This window comes from Henckelia pumila, chromosome 3 (genome assembly GCF_033568475.1).
Source record: "Henckelia pumila isolate YLH828 chromosome 3, ASM3356847v2, whole genome shotgun sequence".
Classification (NCBI taxonomy): Eukaryota; Viridiplantae; Streptophyta; class Magnoliopsida; order Lamiales; family Gesneriaceae; genus Henckelia; species Henckelia pumila.
This window is the reverse complement of record NC_133122.1, coordinates 25389181-25403099: the sequence shown is the minus strand read 5'-3', so window position 1 is coordinate 25403099 and position 13919 is coordinate 25389181.

Below are 13919 nucleotides of genomic sequence, written 5' to 3'. Positions count from 1 at the left end.
GAAGAAAATTTTAAAACCTGAACTCGGCTCAAAGTTAGATTTATTTGAGTTTCAGTTTGATTCAAAGTGTTGGTCTCAGGTGCGGCATCACGAGATAGAAACTATGGAATTTGAAGAATAAAATAGACACCAAGATTTACGTAGAAAACCCCCAAAAGTTATTAGGGTAAAAACCACGGGCAAGACCAAAAGATTCCACTATAATATTTGAAGAATTACAACCTCTCTCTGTGTTTCCAAAGAAACACTCACTCTATTAATAGAGAAAATCTATCTCACAAATATATATATAAATAATTAGGATAGAAGAAAACACTCAAGAACAGATGAATGCTTGAGGCTAGGATGATTTGAAATGCCGAGTGAATGCACCTATTTATAGGTGCAATTCCTCGGTGTGTACAAGAGAAAGGAAATTCAATTATGAATTTTCTTTATACACTTGCCGTCCACTTGGCCATATGAATGACCTGCCATATGTTTCTTAAAATTCAAAGTCTTCTGCCTCAATTAATGCAAGTGCCCACCTTTGCCGACATTTTTCCCACTTGGAGATTTGATTGAGAATCAAACAAATCTCCACACATCTTTTCAATCTTGACATTCCCGCTGCTTACGTTTCTTCTTGGTCACATGAGGATCTACACCACTCGAACTTGTCATTATTCACTGGCTTGGTCAGAAAATCAGCTATGTTATCCTTTGTATGGATCTTTAGCATATCCACACTTCCTTCCTCTACTACTTCCCGTACAAAGTGAAATTGAACTCCAATGTGTTTAGTTCTGGAATGAAAGGCTGGATTCTTTGCAATGTGCAAGGCACTATGACTGTCACAAATAGAGGAATATTTTTTGTTTGTGCCCAAGCTCCTTCAATAACCTTTTAATACATATTGCCTCTTTGCAAGCTTGAGTAGCTGCCATGTATTCTGTCTCATTTGTAGATAATGTCACAACTGTTTGCAGTTTTGAAACTCAGCTTACTGCACCTCCTGCAACTGTAAAAACATAACCAGTAGCAGATTTTCTCTTATATGGATCACCCGCATAGTCTGAATCCACATAGCCCCTAAGTATAAAATCGGATCCTCCAAAACATAATGCAGCATTCAAGGTACCCTTAATGTATCTAAGGATCCTCTTAACCGTGCTCCAATGCTCTTGTCTAGGATTCGCCATATACCGACTGACTGCTCTCACTACTTGTGCAATGTTTGGTCTTGTACAAATCATGGCGAACATTAAACTTCCCACTGCTGATGCATATGGTACTCGAGACATCTCCATCTTCTCTGCTTAACTGCTAGGACATATCTCAGAAGATAATTTGAATTTAATTGGAAGAGGGGTTGAAACTGGCTTACTATCTTGCATGTTGAAGCGTTGCAAGACTTTCTTCGAATACTTTTTCTGGGAAAGCCAAATCTTCTCGTTGCTTCTGTCTCGATGAACTTGCATTCCTAGAATCTTGTTTGCTGGTCCCAAGTCCTTCATATCAAATTTCCTAGCCAACTGTGCCTTCAATTCTTGTACCCGATCTTTGTTGGGGCCTGCTACTAACATGTCGTCCACATACAATAGCAAAATGATATAATCATCATTATCAGACCTCTTGAAATACGTACAAGGGTCTGCACTGAGTCTGTTGTATCCAAGACTCATGATATAGGAATCAAATCTCTTGTACCAATACCTCGGCGCCTGTTTGAGACCGTACAGAGATTTGTTCAACCTGCAAACCAAGTTCTCTTTGCCATTTTCTGCCAAACCTTCTGGCTGGAGCATATAAATTTTTTCTTCAAGATCGCCATGAAGAAATGCCATTTTCACATCTAGCTGTTCTAGATGTAGGTCAAACACCGCACACATTGCCAATACTACTCTGACTGTTGAAAATCAAACAACGAGAGAAAATATCTCATTGAAGTCAATACCTTCTTTCTGAGCATACCCTTTGACAACCAATATTGCACGATACCGCTTCACTTGGTTATTGCAATCACGTTTGATCTTATAGACCCATCTGTTACCAATAGCTTTCCTTCCTTGTGGTGGTGTAACAAGATCCCAAGTTTTGTTCCTGTCCAATGCTTTCAATTCTTCCCGCATCGCTGTCATCCACAAGGATACATCCGAGCTTTGAGTAGCCAAATGGAAACTCGATGGCTCACCATCATCTGTTAATAGACAATATGCAATGTTGCTTTTAGTGACATAATCTGAAAGCCAACCTGGTGGTCTTCTCTCTCGAGTTGACTGCCTCGCTTTGGAAACCTCTGACTCAACTGGTTCTTATTCCTCGTGCTCCGGTACTGCTTCACAAGAAACTTGATCTTCGTCTGTATTATTTTCCACCTGAATGATAGTAGTTTCTGAATTCAGTGTGCCTTTTTCTCCCTTCACTTTATCTTCCTCGAAGATAACATCTCTGCTGATGATAAGCTTGTGGACAGTGGGATCCCACAAGCAAAACCCCTTTACTCCATCAGCATAACCCAAGAAGATACACTTTTTGGATTTGGAATCCAACTTCGATCTTTCTTGTTCATTGTACAACACGTACACCGGACTTCCAAATGTATGTAGCCAAGAATAATCAGCTGGCTTGCCAGTCCACATCTCCATCGGAGTCTTCAAATCAATCGCCACTGAAGGAGAACGATTGATGATATAAGAAGCGTTTTGACTGCTTCTGCCCAAAATGACTTGGCTAGACCCGCAGTACTCAACGTGGCCCTTGTTCTGTCCAACAAAGTTATGTTTATCCGCTCTGCCACTCCATTCTGTTGAGGCGTGTAAGCCGTCGTGAATTGTATTTTGATGCTCTCATGCTGGCAAAATGCATCAAACTTATCACTGGTATATTCTCCTCCATTTTCAGTCCTCAAAAACTTGATTTTCTTGTCAGAATCAAGTTCAACCCGCGCTTTGAAAACTTTGAAGACTTCAAAAACATCTGATTTCTTCTTGATTGGATACACCCAACATCTCCTAGAGAAATCATCAATAAATGAGACAAGGTATCTCGCTCCTCCCAGGGATACCACCGGTGCTTTCCAAACATCAGAATGAATCAGCTCCAATATGCCTTTGCTTTTGGTAGTAGATGTGCCAAACTTTAATCTGTGTTGTTTACTGGTAACACAATGCTCACAAAAGGGTAGATTCACTTTTGTAAGCCCTGACAACAACTTCCGTTCTGAGAGAATCTTCATTCCTCGTTCTGACATATGCCCGAGCTTTCTATGCCACAACAATGTTGATTCTTCCTCCGAACCAATTGATGCAACAACTAGTTCCGCCTCTTTGTGTGTCTCTCCCATAAGTACATACAGATTTGCAGCAACCTTTTCCGCCTTCATAACCACAAGCGCGCCTTTCACAATCTTCATGATTCCTTTCTCAACACAGGTTCTGCACCCAATATCATCCAATTGCCTCAAAAACAAAAGATTCTTTGTCAGGACCTGAAAGAGTGGGTGCCCGGTTAGCCAACTTGTGGCTAAGGGCTTTTGTGACTCTATGTATAAACAATCTTTGTTTAATATAATTTACATTCATTAATGACATTATCTTTGTCTTTCTTCATATTGTTATATTGTGATATACTATTGTTGTTTTGATAAAGACCTTGAATATACTATAGTGTAAGTAAGATGAGATAGTGAATAAAGAAAGATCACTATTATGAAACACATCTTATAGTCACTATATATTCTAAACAGTTCCTAGTCAATTGAGCCGTCCGCTAATAAGGATAAGGATCGCTCGAGATTGAGACTAGCATTTGTGATGCCAAGTACCACGTTTCATTGGTAATGGACATGGAGATGTTCAAAGCATGCAAATGGATATTCATATGATGAATGATCGAACTACCCTATTCGGACTTTCCAAGTGGTTATCACTTATCGAGTGGATAAAGTCCGCGGTTTTGGTTGTACACCATTAGTCCTTACTACTTGAAACATCATTGAGACTCTATATGCTAATACTGTACTTTGACTCGTTTATCGACTCTGTTGGGGTCAACAGGTGTCGGGATTGGGTACAGTTATGACACATATAGGAGTCGATGCTTTGTTTTCAAGGATTCACCACATACTTGCGAGTGTGGATATCCTATGCGATCTGAGGAGATATTAGTGTGACGAATCTCTGGCCAGAGTACATGATGTGTTTTAGGTTACTCGGTTTTCCTAGTAACACATGCGATGTCACTATTTGATCTCCAAGATGTAATGCATTGTTATCGAATCTCGAACGACTCTCGATGCATCAATGGTTGTTGATTCGATCGAGATATATGGATGAAGGGACCGTACTATACGCTAACCAAAATCTACTGGTTCTTGCAGGCACTATCAGTGATACCTAGGGAATTATGGGGCGATGTTGCTAGACGCTCTTACCATGATTCGTTGGGCAAGTCGGAAATTGTTGTTCCGAGTCACAAGGAGTTGTGAGCCCACGGCTAGCTGTATCTCTGAACCATTGAAGGTCACACAAGTAATGGATTACTAAACCCCGTTGAGACAGTTAAATTTAAAGATTTAAATTTAATGAAAGAGAAGTTGGACTTCTTAAATAAAAGGGAGTGGAATTTCCTAAAATGACATAGGGATGGACATTTTTGGAAATCACTGAATTCGGATTCAGAAAAATTATCTTGTATTTAAAAGGTACAGAAATGGTTTCTGTGCGCATTGGTGAAATCGGTTTATCAATCGGAGTCATGATGAATTTTATATTAATTTCTATAATAACGGGCTTGGCTTGTTGGGCTTAAGTTATGGATTGTGGGCCCTAAGGATTTAGAGTCCTAATACAATCATAACTTAATCTAGTCTAGAAATTATCTATAAATAGATGAGTAATGTTCGAAAATCATAAGAATTAATTCTAGCAATTTTCGAAATTCACATAAAATAATTCAAGGGGATTTTCGAAAATCCTCTGCTCCTTTTTGAGAAAATTCGGTTTGTGATTTTTGCGAAAAATTACATTCTGAATTAATAGATCAAATCTGTTTATTCTCTTCGATAAACATCTGATTGATTTCTAGTGCAATCAATCAGAGGGTTTCTGTTTTCTGTTCGTGGACCTTATTCCGGAGATTGATCGTGAAGCCATCGGTTCCCGGGATATACAAGAAGAGCAGATTAAATTCTGTTGGTGTCCATAATCAAGCCGTTGCTTGAAGAGATAAAAATTTAATTGTGATTTTATTTTTACTTGTATAATTTAATCGTAAAGTTTTGATACCCATGATATAGAATCGTTCCATATCGAAAAATAAAAATTTTTAAACTTCCGCTGCACCGGGTATCAATTCTTAATTGATCTGAACACGTTTTTCAACAGGACCTTCACATGTCGTACCTCCTATATGGTGCGAATAGTGCCATCAAACAATTTAATTTTGATGGTACCGATGAAAAGACCCAAAACTGCTACTAATTTTTTTTTTAAATCCTTGTATGCAAGATTCGTAACATAAAAACTTAAATAATATACTCTCATAAATCCATGCATACGCAAAACTCATGCATACGCAAAACGTTTCAAAACCAATAAACTGTGAAAAGAGAAAATATTAAAACATGTGCGGAAATAACTGCTTTAAATATCAAAAACCACTGAACATAAACTGAGCATCGGTCACGGGTGTACTAGCTTCACTGGATACTCATACGCCTTCATTGCCAGTAGGGACCTCCTCATCATCATCATACTCATAATCACCTGCACCATCTAAATCTAGTGAGCCTAGAGGCTCAGCATGCTCTATCCAGTAATAACAAATATGAAACTACATGCAAGCACATAACGTATAAAATATCGTGAATATATCATATACGTGCATGATCTTAAAATAATGCATCATAAGAAAATATGTCATCATCAGTCATACATACATCATAACTAATCATACATAGCATAATTGAGAATGTCATAATCATAAAAACTTAGTATGGTCATATCCATGAATGCGACTAATAATTGTGCCGACTGATCAGTCTAAAAGAACCAACGTACGTGGTGGTTAATAATCACCTCTATGCCGGTAGTAAACTACCTCTGTGCCAGTGGTAAAACTGTAGTGACCCTGCAAGATATCACCTACTAACTGGCAACTAATAGCATGCATTAAACTTAATACAGCAAAATACTTAACAGAGTAAAACGTGCGGAAACATAATCTATAAATTACATATCAGCTTAGTGAAATATATCCAGGCTTAATACTTGTAGTGATACAACCATATCGAAAAAACTTAAAAGTAAACATTATACAGCTATATCGAATCCTGCTGTATAATAAACTCCTCAAGGCTCCTGCTCCCTAGTCCTGCCTTGAACTACCAGCTCCGTCCATCCTGCGACCTACCCCGTGGAATAGGGTGTTCAAGATAACACCTAGGATGTGACCGCTAACGCCCAGTACATAAACATGAGTAAACATATGTATATAATGCATGCAACATGATGACTAGTAAAAGGTCATCTGAAAAGTCATGCTCAGTACCAGCGCCACATGAGTGCTGCCACCGCACGGATCAACCTCTGGGTGCAACCACACTCGTCTAGTACACCAGAGTAGTCAGACATACATGTCCCCGCCATCGCGGTACTCTCAATGACAGAGTATCGAGTATAGAGCTGAGCGGCTCTATAATCAGGTATAACAAGGTATAGGCTCAACGTGTATATGCACATGACATATGGATATGGAAAACGGTAAATCATATATCATGCCATATAATAATGCCAAATAAATGCAACATATAAACATGTATACTCGCTGGCAATCTCAGTCAATGTGTACGTACATCTAAGCTAGTTCAAGTATAGTAGGATCCTAGGTTCCAAGCCTATATTCAGAAGTTCACCGTATCACTACATAAGTTCTATAAGACTTAACTAAGCTAATAAGTACTCCCAAAACTTAAATAGATTTCCGGACCATACCTTCTTCCGTAGATAGCCCTTTGGAGTTGCTGGTCCCGGATGACTATAACAATACCTTGGTTATTCCAGAACCTCGATTTTAACCGATAGGGCCCTCAAGTGTATAAATCACACTATATAAGTGGAGAAGGAAACTCGGAAATTTGTAATTAAAATTGAAATCGAATGAGTCCTATTTATAGGAAAATTTCTGGTCAAGTTCGGGCCCTCCGAACTGGGGTTCGGATCGTCCGATCCAACTCACTGCCTGCATGCAAGACACGTCGAGTTCGGACCGTCCGATCACCACTTCGGGTCGTCGAAGTGTCCTAAATTCGACACTTGTCAAAAACCATGGCTGAGTAATCCTTCTTGCATGACATGAGGGAGTTCGGGCCGTCCGATCCTTAGTTCGGATCGTCCGAACTTGCCTTAACTCCGAAGTCAACAAGCTCACCTACGAAGCCCCCGGTGTGCTGAGTTCAGGCCGTCCGAAGTTCTCTTCGGACCATCCGAACTGGCTCAGAGAAATGAAAATCCAATTCTTGATTCTGAAGTCCGATTAAACCCCGGATTTGGTTAATCAACAACCCTTAATTATGTTTAACATATTATTATCTTAAAATGGAATCTGGTTTACTACAAAAACCACCTCTATGCCGGTAGTAGAACTACCTTTGTGCCGGTGGTAAACCACCTCTGTGCCGCCACATCACTTCAATTTCCATAAAAATATTTTTCATGCTCAATTCTTAATCATAAACACATCATAAAAATATTTCATGTATGCATGCACTTAAAATATGTCTTTTTTTCTTTATTTCATGAAAATTTGCCCGTAAATATATATTTAATTATTTTCATAAAATTCATACTTATATATATATATATCTAAAAAAATACATGCACGAATTACATATATATTTACGGATCATTTATTTCCATAGACTTGTTCGAGCTGCTGACCCCTTAACTTAAGCCCATAAATTGCTAGAATGACCCGTTATCAATTAAAACTGACTCATTAATTTAAAAATTGATTCATCAACTTAAGCTATCTCATTAATAACTTAATCTAGCCTATAAACTCTTAATTTGGCCCGAATCATAACTTAACCCAATTAAAAGCTAACCAAGCCCATGATCCAATAGTTAGTCACTTAAACACTAATTAAATTACTCGAACCCGGAATAAAAATAACCCGACCATAAGGACCCTAACTCCAACTCCAACCCATGGATCAGCAGGCTTGAACGAGTACATGGTAGAAATACATCATAACTTGAGTCATATGCAGACTTTCATGAGTTTGTTCTAAACGACATACATGCACTCCAACATACCTTTAATGCATAAAACCTTGTACATATGATTTAAATGGTGAGCAAGAATGGATAGAAACATGTCTTTGTGTTTCTAACGCACGAAAACATAACCGGTTTCGTAGATCGTGACTCGGGAATCTCATAACCTTTCAATTCTGGAAAGCTCAAATCCCTAACTGCTGATTTATGCCTCTTAATATCCTCAATTAGCTTCCGTTCTGCGAAAAATCACATAATGGTCAAAAGTCGACCTTAGTCAACTCTGGTCAAACTTTGACCAAAAAAATTCGCAAACTTTATTGCGTTCTCACCGCTTCACGGCTTTGAATCTCGACTCGAAACTTGGATATTTGGATCTATCACGTCGAGATGATAAAAAATGGTCAACATGTCAAAATCCGGTGGCTCGCCGGAGAAGACGACGGCGGCGACGACAAAACTTTGTCCAAAAATTATGAAATTTTCCAGATTTGTAGAGCTCGACGAGACGATTCCAATCATCTAAGCCACGACCGGAACGGAGCTCCGACGCGGCCGGGATCTTAAAATTTCAGTCCGGTTCCGGCGACCCCAAAATGCTCCGATCTGTGTTATTTTTAAACCAAAATACAATCCTAGGCTCGGTAATTGTTGTACAAACCTCATAACATCATTTAATAGCTCTAAAACCAACAAAAACAAGCTCGAAATTGCGAAATCTCAGCGAAGAAGACGATGAATAGTACCTTCGTCAAACTCGTCTGTTCTTTGTCGATTTCCTAGCTATCCAACCATTGGATTTTTTATTTCTTTATACCAATAGATTTTTCTTGATCTTGCCTAAAATATGACCATTCGGATCTTTGATCGGAGCTCCGGGGAATGTCCGGAAAAATAAAAAACGTGGACTGCTACAGTGACACCAAATTCTGTGCAGAACCCTTCTGTTAAAACTCGATTTCCCGACGATCCAACCGTCCGATTGTCAATTTCTTTACACCAATAGCTTCTTCTTGATGTTGGCTACAAAGTGACCGATCGGATCTTTGATCGAAGCACCGATGAACGGCCGACAATGCAATATTTGCGACCTGCTACAGTACTAGTCGAGAAAATCCCTTGAAAATATGGGAAAAATCTGAATCTGTGTTTTCTTATGATGTTTCAGTGTGTGTTTCGCTATTTATAGCAACTCGATAATTTCCTGACCCAGACCAAATTTATTTGATACTCAACTGGTAAAATTAGTCTCTAATCTTATTTTTTTTCCGGTATACACCCAACATCTATAAATTTAAATTTCTGAAATTATTGACTTTGACCAGTCAGTTGGACTCATAATTTCTCAAATTAATTATTGAGTCAAACTTAAACAATGACCAGTCAACTTTTTCAAATAATTTTCTAAATTAAATTATCTGGCATAAATAATTATTTTTATTTCAATATCTCAATAATTATTTCCAAATGCCAATATTCCAGATATCCAAAAATAGTCAAACTCATTGACTAATTGTCAAGTGTATTTTATGAATACACACTATAACTCATTTGGCAGTAATAATTATTTTATCTACTCAATAATTATTTTAATTTCCAATTAATTCGTTAATAAATTTTCGAGGCGTTACAATTCTCCCCTCCTTAAATGGAATTTCGTCCTCAAAATTGAAATACAAACTGAAAGTCTCTGAATAACATGTTCGCATATCAGCATCGGCCTCCCAAGTAGCCACTTCTGAATGATTCAGCCATCGGATCTTGACCACGGGAAGAACTCGCGTCCTAAAATTTCGCTCCTCACGTGCTAAGATCTGCACCGGTCGTTTCTCGAACGACAAGTCTGGTGTCAAATGCAGAGGTTCTTAGTCTAGTATGTAAGATGGATCTGAGATATACTTCCGCAACATCGATACGTGGAATACAGTGCACAGGTAGTAGTGCTATACGGTAGAATAACGTACCAATCCTCACCAAAATTTTGAAAGGACCAATAAACTTCGGAATGAGCTTGCCGCTCCTACAAAAACGCATCACTTCTTTCATAGGTGAATTACTCACAGAGACATGGTCACAAAGGCAACTCGAGGTCTCTTCGTCGTCAGTCAGCATAACTCTTCTGATTCTAATGTCGAACTTAAATCTGATCAAAACATAACTTTTCGAGTCGGCTGAAAATCCGCTTTAAGATCTAATTCGGGTCAGCAAAATCCTCAATATCTTCAGACACATGATTCAAACGCCAAAAGTCAAAGAAGACGGTACCCAAACGGCTGGTTGTCTCCTCATTTTGCCATATAAATATGACCATTCGACTCACTCTTCCTATCCTCAGTTATTTCCTCAAGATCTCGAAGAAGAAGATGACATTTTCAATGTTTTGCATCATAACCATCTTGATAATCCTTCTCATGTACCTCCTATTTGCCGGTGAATATCCACCCCAAATTTTTTCTCTATTCTTGGATTTGCTTGTACTCATTGTCATAATGATAGAATTTTTCTAAGTTCAGTCAAATTCTCAGTTCTTGTCATGTAATATGTTATAGATCCTGGTATGAATTCACTGTTTCCGATAGTTTACTCTGATTCTACCCATGTAACATCCTCATATTGTTCGATTTGATGTTCGAGTATTCTGATAATATCAGCTAAGTTATGTTTATAATGTGTTCAAAATGCAAACTTAAGAACGTCTTTCTCTGTAACTTGCAACAGATGGCATCCAAATAGCAAATCAATCTTGTCAAACCTTGAAACTCCGACAACTAATAAAATAAACCATCGATTCTAGTCACGACATAATTGTTCTTCAATATGACTGGATTCTTCATTTAGCAATAGAACTCGTACTTGACTCTGTCACATAGTAAAAATTATAGTCCGCATATGATAAATAATCAAAATCCTGACTCCCACAGTACAACTAGATCAACTCTCATTGTCTGCTCTTGTATCTCTAACTACACTCCACTGCGCACACATGTGGTAGAAAGAACCTCTCCAGAAAGTACGGTAACATTATAACATGTATTAGAAACCTCAGGTATAATGCATACTCTCCTAATAAACATAAGTAATATGAACGAATGCTTAGTTCAAGATCATGAGTCGGATAAATCGGCTCATGTATCTTCAGTTGTCTCGACGCATAAGCAATCACTCTGTCACACTGCATAAGTACGACGCCTAAGCCCATCTTAGACGCATCTGTGTACGCCACTAACTCATCGTGTGCTACTGACAATTGCCAACACTGACGCAGAAGTGAGTGTCTCCTTAAGCTGATAAAAACTTCTCTGGCAATCAGAACTCTACACAAACTTCGCATTCTTCTTGGTCAAGGATATCAAGGGTACTGAAATAGATGAAAAGCCCTTAATGATCTTCCTGTAGTATCCTGTTAGACTCAAGAAACTGCGAATCTCTGACAACTTTCTCAACCTTAGGTGGATCCACTGCTATTCCGTCCTTAGAAACAATATGCCCAAGAAATGCCACCTGCTCGAGCCAAAATTCACACTTGCTGAACTTCGCATACAGTGGATGCTCCATCAGGATGTGCAAAGTTGTCTGCAAGTGCTGTCTATGCTCCTCCTTGCTCCTAGAGTAGATCAAGATCTCATCAATAAACACAATGATGAACTTGTCTAGATATGGCATCACCAAAAACTCATAATGCCCATCACGTGTCCGGAAAATAGTTTTGGACACGTCAGAATCTTCGATCCTCAACTGACGGTATCCAGATCATAGATCGATCTTGGAGAATACCGAGGCTCCCTGCAACTTATCAAATAATTCCTCTATCCTCGGCAGTGGATACTTGTTCTTAACTGTAACCCAGTTAAGCTCCTGGTAGTCAATACACAGTCTCATGCTGTCATCCTTCTTCTTCACAAATAACACTGGCATTACTCAAGGAGAAAATCTAGGGAGAATGAAGCTCTTCTCCAATAGCTCCTGAATCTGCTCCCTCGGCTCTTTCATCTCAGTAGGAGTAAGTCGCTACGGTGTCTTAGAAATAGGCACAGTGCCTGGCAAAAACTCAATGCTGAACTCAACCTCTCGAACTGGGGAATTCTGGCAACATTCTCCTCAAATTCGTCTGGAAAGTCGCATACAATTTCTACATTCTCAGTAGAACTAGTAAAGAAACCCCTTTCAACTCCTAAGTAATAACTTCCTCGCACGTACACAAGAGATGATGCGCAGGGTACTGTTGCTCTGAGATGCATAAAAAAAATAATTGGGTCTCCGTTCTTAGAATTCAGTGATACTGTCCTCTTCTGAAAGTCAACCAAAACTCTTTTGACTGTCATCCAGTTCATACCTAGAATAAGATCAAATCCTGTCATCGCTTGTACAACCAGATCAGCTTCCACAACATTCCTCTGTTGCTCTAACTCTAACCCACTGAGCACGCTGAAAGTGAATAGAATATCCCGAGAAGGTACGGTAACATCATAACCCGTATTAAATACCTCGGTTATAATGTCAACCATACTAATAAAATTCTGAGAGATAAGTGAATACGTAGTTCCAGAATCTTGCATCGCAATTGTAGTAATACCTCTAACGCGAATCTTCCCTGCACGTAGAAGATTTCCCAGCAGATGAAGACAATAGTTCTAGAGCAACTACTACAAATCAATTAGCATCTAAAGTTCGAACCTAAACATACTCGATTCCCAAATTTGGTTCGCCACTTACTAAAATTATAGTACTCATATAATACATCATAAATCCTAAAAATCATGTCCTAAATATTTATATCCATAATGAACTTTACGTACAAATCTTGAGATCAACGCAACTTAGACCAAGCATTCACCAAAGAAATTATTCTCGAAAACTATCAAACTTATAGGCAAATAAAAATTCAATCTCAAATTTTTATATTGCATATGTAATATAAAATAATAATCCCAAGTGGTTAATTCTCATTCTAAATTATAGTTTCCTCCGATCTATCGTTCTCGCAGTCATCCTGACATCCTTCAAGTAAAACGCGTTTCAAAGGCACACTACAATTTTCCTAAACTCCACACGCAACCGCTATGCATAACTAAGTATCTTAACTTAAAGTCCTTATAAAATATTTCAGTGAAAACATAACTCATGTGTCTTATACGTAAAACATAAATTAAAGCATTTAAATCTTACAGACTGACAGTGCGGCTTCTGAGCTCCACATAGCAGGCTAGTCACCCTCCAAGGACCATGCTCTGATACCAACTGAAAGACCCAAAACTGCTACTAATTTTTTTTTAAATCCTTGCATGCAAGATTCGTAACATAAAAACTTAAATAATATACTCTCATAAATCCATGCATACGCAAAACATTTCAAAACCAATAAACTGTGAAAAGAGAAAATATTAAAACATGTGCGAAAATAACTGCTTTAAATCTCAAAAATCACTGAACATAAACTGAGCATCGGTCACGGGTGTACTAGCTGCACTGGATACTCATACGCCTTCATTTCCAGTAGGGACCTCCTCATCATCATCATACTCATAATCACCTGCACCCTCTAAATCTAGTGAGCCTAGAGGCTCAACATGCTCTATCCAGTAATAACAAATATGAAACCACATGCAAGCACATATCGTATAAAATATCGTGAATATATCATATACGTGCATGATCTTAAAA